General features: G+C 36.4%; 1 non-coding gene across 1 annotated transcript; it reads left to right on the top strand.

Moving 5' to 3' along the window:
• Positions 1–12,365: 12,365 nt before the first annotated feature.
• LOC128281143 (small nucleolar RNA R71) lies at positions 12,366–12,472 on the top strand. Its single transcript, XR_008271355.1, has one exon. It is a non-coding gene; the product is annotated as a small nucleolar RNA R71 (small nucleolar RNA).
• Positions 12,473–12,743: the final 271 nt, after the last annotated feature.

Below are 12,743 nucleotides of genomic sequence, written 5' to 3'. Positions count from 1 at the left end.
TATATCAAATCAAAGGTGTGGTCTCGACATGTATAATCAAAACAAGTTCTAGAATAACAAATCAAGTTGACACACTCATAACCAATAACAAAATGAGCATAAAAATGTATGCTCTATAGGCTCAAAAGCTCACAAAAAATTATGGTTTTGATGTTAAACTTACAAATTTAAAAGTTCAAGATAATACCTCAATTTAGGGAAACAACCTAAAAATTTTATTTCTGAAAAAATATTTATAATGCTTGACTCTTTCACGTCTTAAAGTTTAAATCAACCAATGCAGAAATATCTACAAATTAATCCAAAACAACATCAATAAAAATCTCAAATCGATAATAATTCACTCTAATAGAAGTATGAGAAGATTATTTAAATACAAAAAATAATTCAAAGATTTTCTAATAATTATATAAATAACCTCCCCACACTTAAGATGTACATTATCTTCAATGTACAAATAGATATAAGCACAAAATAAGTAGAATATCATAAGTGAGGGAGAAAACTGAAACTGCCTTGAATATGGATGAAATTGCCAGAATAGTGGAAATCGAAATTGTAGGAAAAATGAAAATGTAATGTTTCCAAGCAAACTAATAAGAAAATAAACACAAATAATGAAAAAGATTAAGAGGTTACAAACTCAATTAGAAAAAAAAACCATAAAAATAAAAACATAGTTCGAAAGAAGATAAAAGAAAGAAGTCCCAAAAATAAAAATAAAACAAATAAAAACAAAAATAAAAATAAGACTGAAAAGAACAAAAATAAAATTAGCAATTTTCATAGTGAGAGGCATCGAGATCGTGAGACGCCGACTTAGAAGAAGAAATGTGGATATGTTAATAGATATGCTGCAACGTCGCATCTATACTATCAAACCGCTCAAAATAATGCCACTCAAAATGAGTGAATTGCTCGGAGAGGTCCACTAAGGTAATAGCAGAGGAAGTAGTAGGGTAACCCTAAGGTGGATGATGAGGTGGATCCTTATGGTGGAAAGGAACATCATCAGTAAAGTTCTCATGCTCATCCTAAGGATCAGAATGAGATAATCGGTATCGAGGAGGATCCATTCTACGCAGCCACTCGATCATCCTCATATGACTCATACTTGATAATCTCTGTAGGGTCATCTGTCCAACTAGTGTGAAGGAGGAGGACTGCTCCTGAGTGTCGAGGAGGCTGAAATGTCGTGCGAGGCGAGTCATGTAAGGGCCTAAGTAGATATAACCCTTACTACTACATCTGTCTGATGGCAGCAAGTAAGGGTGACGAAGTAAGCAAGATCGAAAGTGTGCCACATCGCCATGCTCTAAAGGAAGTGAGCGTTGAATGTACCAACGACCCCGATGCTCTCCCTCCGACTGGTCAATGTGTGACAGCCCTAATTTGACCCTAGTCGGAAAGTGGTTTCGGGACCACAAAACCGAGTCACAAAAATAATTAATTGTTATATTCTATGCTTATTATATGTGTACATGCATATATGAAAGTTTCATGCTTTAATTTTGTCATTTGTATATGAAATTATTAAATAGAACTTATGTGAGAAAAATGTGAAAGGTGATAGGTAATTTTTAAAGGTGGTCTAATAATGTATTTATTGAAAAGAATGGTTTTGCATGTCAAATTACCCATTTTGATAGTGGCCGGCCATGTTGTTAGTTAGTATAAAATATATGAATTTTCTATTAGCATTATTTTTAATTAAATGGCTTTAAATTATAGAATAATAATAATTAAAGGTAGAAAATGGGTAAAGAAAACAAAGTATTCATCCTTGTTTCTTCCTAGCCGATTTTAAAGAAGGAAAAGAGCAAACCATTCGGTGATCTTGAACTTTAAATAAGGTAAGTAATTCATGTTAATTCTTGGATTTTTAGCATATTTTGAGTTAGTTATTAAGTTCTTTACTTAACCCATGACAAAATTTTGAGTTGTGTGGTGTCTTGAGCATTCGGCCATGGGAGAAATTGAAGGGGATAGATTGTTGTTCTTATGGTTAAATGAAGTTTGAACTAGTTAATACTTAATTGTTAGTATTTATATATGAAATAGATGAACTTGGACTTGTTGAGTTACTTGAACAAATTCGGCCTTGTAAATGATTTTAAGGGTATAAATCTTGAATAATGCTATGCATAGGTTTCGGCTTTGATAGTACTTATATAAGTATAATTAGTTCAATTTTGATAATATGGTATGAAGTGATAAGTAAATATATAATGGTAGCTTAAGATAAACAACATTCGGCTATGAATTTTTGTGTTAATTTTTTTTTAACGTGGATGTTAAATTGAAAATGGATGTTAGTTGAGTTATGAAAATTGCTTAATAATGAAAAGAACATGAGCTTAATGCTTAAGTAGCATTCGGCTTTGGAGTAAGTTAATTTAGTTAGGAAATGAATTCCAAGATAGTAAATTATGTGTTAAGAGAGGAATTTAGGTTGTATATATATATATTCGTGATTATATTGAATCTAAGAGACTATGTTAGTTATTTGGGAGTTTCGGCCATAGTATTATAGTGAATATTATTTTGAACAAGGGTCTTAATTATAATAAATTGGTGTAAATGTTTTGAGTGAGGTAAACACTAATAAGATGAATTGAGAAATGATTTCTCAAATGTCTAAAATGATATTCGGCTTAGGCTTGTAAGCATGTCTAGTGGGTGTTGAATGTTTTAATTAGGGAAGGTTATAAGTTGAGTTTAGCGTTAAATGAAACATTTGATCAGAGACATAGTGCCGAATGTGTTTGAATGTGAATTACCAAGTACATAAACTTGATAATGCTATAATGGTAGACTTAGTTGGACTTTGGCATTTTGAGTGATGCATTTGATTCTTGTGTTAATCTGAGATAATATGTGTATTTTTTTTTTATTAAATTAAGTGATGGTTATGTAATTCGAAAATGCAAGGTAATACGCTAGTAATATTTTCGATTCTGCATGAGTAGAGCATATGTATGATGTTTAAATAACTAGTTAATAAAATCATTTGTACTTAATGGTACGATATACATGTATTAAATCGAATTGTTAAATTGATAAGTAATTAAATAGATCTATTTGTTTGAATCAAGCTCAAGAGCTAAGAGGGTCTAAATCAGATAAGGGAAATGAGAAAGCAGTTGAGTAGATTATTCGCAACTGTTCAAAATATCCGAGGTAAGTCTTAAGTAGTTTCCTTTAGTATATAATTGACGATGCCATTATAAGAGTATAGTAGGTAAATTGTGATCTTTGGCTTGCACTTGAATTAAGATGTATAATAGATAATGCATCTATATGACTTATAGTTTGATGGCCACTTTGAATTTAAGATTAAATGGTGAAGAGAATGAGTGATATGAGATATAACCTTTGAGCTGAAATGTGAATGATGGTGTGCATATCGAGTTTATATTCGAATGTAATATACGACTATTAAGTGATAAGATGACTGAGATGTGTTAAAATATGATCAAATATGTATGAGATTGAAAATATATCCGGACATGAGGTCCACAGGCTATATGCTGGAAAAATATCCGGACATGAGATCCGCAGGCTATATGCTAGAAATATATCTGGACATGAGGTCCGCAGGCTATATGCTGGAAAAATATCCGAACATGAGATCCGCAGGCTATATGCTAGAAATATATCCGGACTTGAGGTCTGCAGCTACGTCTTTGGAAAAATATCCGGTTAAAGACCATGAGCTTATGCTAGTAATGTATTCCGAGCTCTAAGATTTGACAGAACCGATGCCAGTAAGTTAAGTAAGATTGTGACTTCGAATGTCAGTGGTAAACATCGTTGCATAAGTATTATAGATTTTAAACGTTAAGGTTCGTGTTATGTGCTCATATTTGAATTGATTTCTAAGTGATTTACTAGTATCAAAGAACGATATATATATATGTGTGTGTGTGTGTGTGAATGAATTCGGTATTTGAGGATAAGAAAACAATATAATTGGTTATTGTAAGTCATCATATGAAAGAACGTAATTAAAGGTATTAGTATAATCTTTGTAAATAGTGAAATATGTGCAAGGAGTTTCTTGTGTATACATACATATATATTCGGCCAATGGGTTTTGTAACTAATGTGCTGGTGTATATTTGGTCAAGTGAATTACAATTAGAATACAAGTTTTGTGATTCTCAATGTCCAATTTTAATGACAAGCTTTAATAGTATAAATTGCTTAAAACTTACTAAGCCTCGAAAGCTTACTCTAATTCTTATTTCTCTATTTTATAGATTGTTGACTTTGGCCGCCGACTTGGGGATCGTCAGCAGTTCTTCATACTATCGATCTTTTTGGTACAGTTATATTTTGGACTCGATATGGCATGTATAGATTAGGCTGTTGACGAATATGTTTTGTAATTGTAAATATTTTGGCCATATGAAAATGGCATTTATAACTCAAGGTTCAGTATGTATTCAGCTAAATTTCTGCTTTTATATTTAACTTTGTGAATGAAAAATTAAATGTTTAGCTCAATAATACCTTATAGCCTAAACCGGTGATCGGACTTAGGCTTGGGGTGTTACACAATGTGTGGGCCAATATAGTGCAAGGCCATAGGTAAGGAAGTAGCCTTCGGCTGACTCGGCTCATAGGGTGTCATACTAGCTGCAAGCTCTGTCCAGCATAGAGACGACGAATAATAGATGTGCCAATATAAAGTGAGGAACCCCTCGACACTCATGAACTCCTCAATATAGAGTCCTAGGGCAACTCCAAAGTCTAGGGCGCTCAGATGACTCATCGTACCATCGAGTTTGAAAGAAATAGTGCGCGACTCATCGTGGCTCGACATCATGTGCTATAAGAGGAATGTCGAATAGAACTCTGATCACGTGATTTCGTGATAGGTTTTAAATATTTATAATTAATCGTCCTTGAAACTAACTATATCGCGATGTAGGCAAGTGTACCTATCGAACAGTAGTATAGTTTTAGCAAGACCGGATTATCGAACCCAAAGGAACTAAAAGTACTAGTAATGACTGTCTTTTTATTGTCTAGCCTAAGAATAAAGAGGTTTTTGTTTTAACTAACTAATTATCTAAACTAAGAATTAACAGAGAATGGAATTGGGGAATTTCTTTTGGGAAAATCGATTGAATTAAGACAATACCTAAGGAAAAATCCACCTAGAGGTACTTGTTATTCTAGCTCCGAATCAGACGATTTATTCATTTAACTTGTTCAGTAGAGATCCCTAAGTTATGTTATTATACCTATTCAAGACTAATAATGTCTAATCCCTAGATTGAATAATTAAGACCTTTCTTTAATTAACATATTAGGGTTGCATTAACTCGATCTATGGATCCCCTTATTAGGTTTCACCCTAATCCGGCGAAATCTTGTCACCCTATGTCTAGGCACGCAAACAACTCCGCTTAATTATGACAAATGTACTCTTACACAGGGTCTATTCCTCCTCCGAATAAGAGCTTATCTTGAATCAGTATCCTGGGACATCAAAACAAGAATTAAGAACACATAATTAAGAATAAGTTAAATATTTATCTTACAATTCAGAAAATAATAACAAGATTCATCTTAGGTTTCATTCCCCTTAGGTATTTAGGGGTTTTAGTTCATAACTAAATAAGAGAACATTTCAGAATAATAAAGAATACAAAACATAAAGAAAACCCAAAACTCCTGAAGGGGAAATTGAGGAGAGATCTTCAGTCTTGATGGTGAATTCAGCTTCTGAGATAGATCAATCGGCTTCCTTGGAGTAATTCCTTACTCCCTATTCTATGCCTCATTTTCTTCCTTCTTTAGGGTGTATTTATAGGCTTTGGAATGCCTAAGAGCCCTCAAAATTAGCCTTTTCCGAATTGGACTCAACTTGGGCTCGACAGGTGCACGCCCATGTGCGATTACTTCAGGCAGTGTTCAAGCCTGCCAAATTGACACGACCTTGTGGTTTGCCCGTGTGAGGAGATCCAGGCCTTGTTGATTTCGTACTTTGGCCCATTTTCTCTGTTTTTTGCCTGTTTCTCATTTCTTTTGCTCTCTTATGCTCTCCGAAGTATAAAACATGAAATTAAAGCATTAGGAGCATCGAATTCACCAATTCTAATGGAAAATCATCCATAAAATGCGTTAAGCATGGGGTAAAAATATGTATAAATTATGGTTTATCAAATACCCTCACACTTAAGCATTTGCTTGTCCTTAAGCAAAATTCTCAACTTATAATCAAAATAAATTCTTCCCAACTTATAATTTCTATCGATAATATCTCAAAATAATCCATAGGTAATCATACATTGAGAATTCAACTAAAAGAACATAAAAGTTTCAAACATTCCAAGTTGAGTATTTAATCATGCAAACATAGGTGTCTCCCCTCATCTAAGTAATTACCTTTGATTCAGAATATCACAGAGTTTCACATCCTCACTCAAGATTCACTCAAATCACTCGAGGTGTTTAAGGACAATAAATGAATCACTCAATAGTCAATAATGAAAAATCATTACCATAGTTTTGCATGAAAATCAAATCTCCGCCACTATAATTTAAGATGATACATCAATCAAAAGGTCTTTAGAGGGTTGTAATAAGGCTTAGTTATGGGGTGTGGTCACAAGCTGAAAGAAAGGGTTAGAATCGAGATTAAGTTGAAAAATTACTTTACTAGAAAAAAGATTTAATCATCACTTGCATACAACAGAGCTTTTCTCAGAAAATGGAATTTAACTTCTTTAGCTTAGAAGATTACTACTATTAAGATGTATACACACATTTTTTTTTAAGAAAAAGTTAAAAAAACATAGACTAACTATTAAGAACAAAACATAGCTAAGCAATTTATTCAGCTCAAATCTCGACATAAATAGGGATTAATTTAGGGGATTTCAATAATAATGGGTTAAGGGTTAATATTAAGGGTAATACGAGAAATGGCTTGTTAGGCTCAAGGGGGTTTACTAGGGGTTAATCGTGGAGGTAGGCTTTTCATGGCATGAGTGGGTTAATCCTAAATGCCTTAATCATTTTGACATATCAAATCAAATGGTGTGGTCTCAACGTGCATAATCAAACAAGTTCTAGAATAACAATTCAATACTGACACACTCAAAGCAATAATAAAAGTGAGCATGAAAGAATTAATAGATGCTTAAAAGGCTCAAGAATCTCACAAAAATTATGGCTTTTTGATGTTTAAAACTTGTGAATTCTATCTAAAAGTAATACCTAAACTTTGGGGAAACAACCTAAGATTTTAAATTCTTAAAAATCAACTTATTATGCTTGATTCTCTAATGTCTTAAAGTTTAAACAATCAATGCATAAATGCCTATTTTTAGTTCAAGATATTCAATCAAAATCATAAATCAATCAAAACTTATCCTAAATATGATATGAAAGCTTTTCAAGAGAACAAGGTAGTCATTCAGGGATTTTTCTGATAATGAAATAAATACCCCCCCACATTTAAGATGTACATTTTCTTCAATGTACAAAGATAGATATTAGAGTATAAAAATAAGATAGGGAGAGAAGTGAAACTTCCTGTATGATGAATTTTTCGAACTAGAGTTTTGGAGAGTAATCGGTTCGAGAGTGGAGGAGGATACTCCGGCGGTCGTAGAGGTTTATTAGTCCATAAGTCTTGTGCCAAAAGAATATTATATCTAGTGGTAGCTATGGTCGTGGTCGATCAGGACATGGCAGTCGTAAAGAACCTTTCCCGGTGGAGTTGTTAGTTCCTATTCGATGATGAGCTTAAGAGCTCTATATAATTGTGATAAAATCAGGAACTTTTTAGGGGATATTGGAAGAATAATTACTCATAAAGAAATAACTGAAATTGATAATTAAAAATAAAATTCTAAAATCTAATAAAAATCAAAAGTAGTTTTAATAAAAATTAAAAATATAAAATAATAAATAAATGTTTTTAAACATCTTCATCTCTGGATAGTTCGCGAGGTGGGACTGGTGATGAGATGTGGAGGTGCTGACAAATCTGCTGTAGAGTAGCATCAATGTTGTCAAATCGTTGAAAATACTGCTGCTCGAATCGAGTGACGCGCTCAGAGATGTCAGCATATGAAGCCGCCGCATGAATTGGACGAAAGGGTGGTCGTGGCTGAGTCAGTGGGTCCTCGTGCTGTGGAGGGACATCATCAAGAATGTCCTCGTAGGCCTCCTTATCGGTAGATTGGGCGAGATGATATTGAAGAGGGTAGGTTCCTCGGCGCCTCTCGATCATCCTCAAGCTAAGCATGCTCGAGATGCCTTGTGGAGACATCTGGCCGATGAGGGTAAGGGATGATTCGTGGGCCGCAGTGCTGAGGAGCCCGAAGTGTCGAGCCAACCGAGTAACATAGGGGCCAATTGAGATGACCCCCTTTCCTATGCCGCTCCGTCTGGTGCTAAATCGTGAGGGCGATGAAATAGGTAAGGTCGATGACATGTCCGTGCGACATATACCATAAAAAGTAGGCGTCGTGAGTGTTGGCAATGCTAGTGCTCTCTCGTCTCCTTGTAATCGTGTGAGCTAAAATGGCGTGTAGGTACTTCAGGGATGGTGGGATAACTGATGCCTTAGAGCGGCTAGGATTGTAGGAGGCTGCGCCAGGGGCCAAAGTGTGCCAGCACTTCGAGGGAGAGAAATGTATGTGGCGAGTGAGAGCATGTAGTTCATTCTCCATCTTTAACTCCTCCGTATATAAGCCCAGTGCAGCACCGAACTCTAGGACGCTTAGCTGGCAGACTAACCCGCCTAGGCGGAACTAGACTGTGCTGGGATCATCGTAGTTCGTCATTACAGTCTAAAGATGGAACGTTGAGCATAGTTCCATCGTGAGCTCGAGGTATATTGGCTCGATGATCCTAAAGAACACTCCCAAGGGTCGGTGGTTAGGAGGGCCCGAATCGCATTAGCTAACTGAACTTGTTCTACGGCAGCCCAGTCGATGCAGTGGCCTGTAATTAAAGGTCAGGCCCGAAGGATTTGGAAAAGTTCTTCCTAGGGCCAATGGGGGAACTGTAGGAGAGGGTGACAAATTTTCGTGGTTGGACCCGCGGAAGATGACGCTCCCTTCCATTTTTTTGAAGCAGGTACGGCAGTTTTCTTTCCTTGTGAAGACGACATGGTACCTGCGATCAAAACCATTAATTCATTTTGAGGAATGATCAAAGTAAAATGAAGATAATTTGTAAATAACAATCATAATTTCGGCAACTACTAAGACTAACAAGTTAATCAAAGCAATCAATTGTATGGTATAAAAATGGCAACGAATTTCATGGAATGCAACATGTGTGACGGATGAAAAATGTTAACACTAAAGGCATGAGTATGTATATTGTTCTAATCATGAATATTTACTTTTAACTAATCAAATAAAGTAGAGAAATCATATAAAGAGTAAGAATTTGAACATGAAAAAAAAAAGAGAATAACTTGTTCTATGAATAAAATATGAGTGATAGAAAGATGAAAATAATCATGAAAAATGCATAGTACTATAATAACTAACATGAAAAATGAGTGCAATTAAAGGGAAAAAAAGTAAACAAACGCTAGAAAAGGGAGAATGAGCGGCAAAAATGGACTTGGATGCGGCATACAGGTATGGCGAGGAGGTCGTGTAGACTTGCAGCGGCTAGGGTTAGGGTTTTTGGGTGGGGAAGACAATGAATAGTGCAGGGTTTTTATAGATTTTGGGGCACACGGCCAAGTAACATGTCCGTGTTCCCTAATTTCAGGCCGTGTGATTTGCAAATTTTGAATTTGAGCGCGTTTGACATTTAGTACAAGCACGTGTTCCTTGGGCATGTGGGTGAACACGGCTGTGTCGCACGACCTGGCTGGCGTTGTTCGCTTCTCCTAAGCCTGTGTATGAAAACTCCACGCTCGTGTTAATTTGACAGGTTTGGCCACGGGTGTTAAACATGCCCGTGGCTGGCGTTGTTCACTTCTCCTACGCCCGTGTATGAAAACCCCACGCCCGTGTTAATTTGACAGGTTTGGCCACGGGTGTTAGACACGGGCATGTCGCGCGCTCGTGCTGTTTTAACAGGTTCACCCATGGTTCTTCCACAAAGGCGTGTCTCACGCCTCTTTTTTTTTGGCAGGTTCAACCACGGCCATGTCGCACGGCCGTAGCGTTTTATCGTAGCCCGTGTTTGGAAAAAATTATTGTCCTATTTTCACACAGCCCTAAGAACGCCCGTGCTCTTGGCCATGTCCCTGTGGAAAACCTGTATTCAAGTGCTCCGTTAGTAAGTTAGATGTTGAAGACTAAATTTTAAATAAGTTAATACAGTTAGTGCTTGGGTTACCTCCCGAGAAGCGCTCATTTATAGTCTAAGCTCGACTTACCTCTCCGTTGAATGATCATGGTGGTTTGAGAAGTTTATACTCTTCATTCATGCTATTAATCTCATCAAAATAAGGTTTTAAAATGGTTTTGTTTACCTTAAAAGTGCCAAACTTGGGATGACTCACCTCGACTGTACCGAATGGGAAAATGCTGAGTACCGTAAGAGGGATTTCTTCATTCAATGTGGTAGCGACAATGTGGGGATCTGTGGCATCTAATAAGACTCTATCTCCAACCTTAAGTTGATTTGGAAAGGGATTGCACTTGTTCTGTCGTAGATTCGGTTTGTCAGATGTTCTCGGTTTATGCATTCGCCATTCATCTAGCTCCTCGATTTGTAGCCTTCGATCTTCATGAATGGGTCCTCTACTATTGCTTGAGAATGGTTCATGTACTTCCTTCAGACTTATTTCCTATAAAGAAGGTTGCACCATATTGTCAGTTTTAATAGAATGGTTTAGACGATCACCTTCAATTTCCATTGTGTTGCCAGAATTGTGAGCTTGAAAGGTGATTGTTTCGTCTCCCACACGAAGTGTGAGTTCACTTGTGCCAACATCAATAATTGTTTTAGTAGTTGCTAAAAAGGGCCTTCCTAGAATTAAAGGAGTGTTGCTATCCTCCTCTATGTCTAGAACAATAAAGTCAACGGGAAATATAAATTTATCAATTTTAACTAGCACATCTTCAATAATACCCCTAGGAAATCTTATAGTTTTATCTGCTAATTGAATGCTCATCCTAGTCTCTTTGGGTTTCCCAAGACCTAATTGTTTAAACATTTTGTAAGGCATGACGTTGATAGTAGCCCCTAAATCAGCTAATGCATTATTAACATCTAAACTACCAATTAAGCAAGGAATCGTAAAACTCCCTGTATCTTTTAGTTTGTTGGGTAGTTTATTTTGGAGAATAGCTGAGCAAACTGCGTTTAGCTCCACATGCGATGCCTCGTCCAACTTCTGCTTATTTTTTAAAAGCTCCTTTAAAAATTTCATTGCATTTGGCATCTGCGATAGTGCTTCAATAAACGGTAAGTTAATATGTAATTTTTTTAAGAGTTTAAGGAATTTACCAAATTGTTCATCTGAGTAGTCTTTTCTTATTGCGTTGGGGCATGGCACACGAGGTTTATATTCGACATTCACCATTTTATTTTTATTTTGATCTACCTCACCTTGACCTTTACTTACCACAGTTTCTTGCCTCAGTTCTGGCTCAGGCTCAACAAATCCTTCTTCATCTTGAACATTAATCGCGTTGAGCTGTTCCCTTGGGTTAGGTTCGGTATTACTTGGCAAACTACCTTGTGGTCGTTCGGAGATTAGTTTGGAAAGCTAGCCTATCTGAGTTTTTGAGCCCTTGGATCGACGCTTGTTGATTTTTAAGTGTTGTCTTGGTGTTCTGGAAATGAGTTTCTGACACCGATATAAACTTTGAGAGCATCTCTTCAAGCTTCGGCTTCTTTTCCTATTGTAGGGTGGTTGTTGGTAGCTTGGAGGTGGTTGTGGTCTTTGATTTCCTTGACCGCCCCACGAGAAATTGGGGTGGTTCCTCCAACCTGTATTGTAAGTGTCACTATATGGATTGTTTTAAGGTCGAGGATTATTACCCATGTAATTTAATTGCTCGTTATCCATGTTGTGGCCATAAGGTTGGTATTCCGAATGGCTTGTTCCACCTTCACTTGCTTCGCACTGCATTACTGAGAGAACCTGTAAAGAACTAAGAAAACCATCAATTTTCTTATTCAAGAGTTCTACCTGATTAGAGAGCATGGTGACCGAATCAACATTATAAACGCTGGCTATTTTCGTTGGCTTTGTCCTCATGACTTGCCACTGATAGTTATTCAGTGACATCTCTTCTATAAACTTATAAGCATCTTCAGGTGTTTTATTATTGATGGTTCCACCAGCAGTTGCGTCAACCATTTGTCGAGTCGAAGGATTCAGACCATTATGGAACGTTTGAACCTGTAGCCGAAGCGGTAACCCATGGTGAGGGCACCTTTTCAAAAGGTCCTTGTATCTCTCCCATGCATTGTAGAGTGTTTCTAAATCCATCTGCACAAAAGAAGAGATATCATTACGTAATTTAGCCGTTTTTAGCTGACGGAAAATATTTTAGTAAAAATTTTTCGGTCATTTGTTCCCAAGTAGTAATTGACCCTTGTGGTAACGAGTTCAACCACTGTTTAGCTTTGTTCCTTAATTCATCCACTGTTTAGCTTTGTTCTTAATGAAAAGGGAAACAACCGAAGACGTATAGCATCATTAGAAATGCCATTGATTTTAAATGTATCACATAGTTCTAAGAAGTTTGCTAAATGAGCGTTGGGATCCTTATTCTGCAAACCATCAAACTAAA

Source organism: Gossypium arboreum, chromosome 9 (assembly GCF_025698485.1).
Source record: "Gossypium arboreum isolate Shixiya-1 chromosome 9, ASM2569848v2, whole genome shotgun sequence".
Lineage (NCBI taxonomy): Eukaryota > Viridiplantae > Streptophyta > Magnoliopsida > Malvales > Malvaceae > Gossypium > Gossypium arboreum.
Note: the sequence above shows the minus strand (reverse complement) of the source record. Positions and strands in the feature narration are given on the sequence as shown.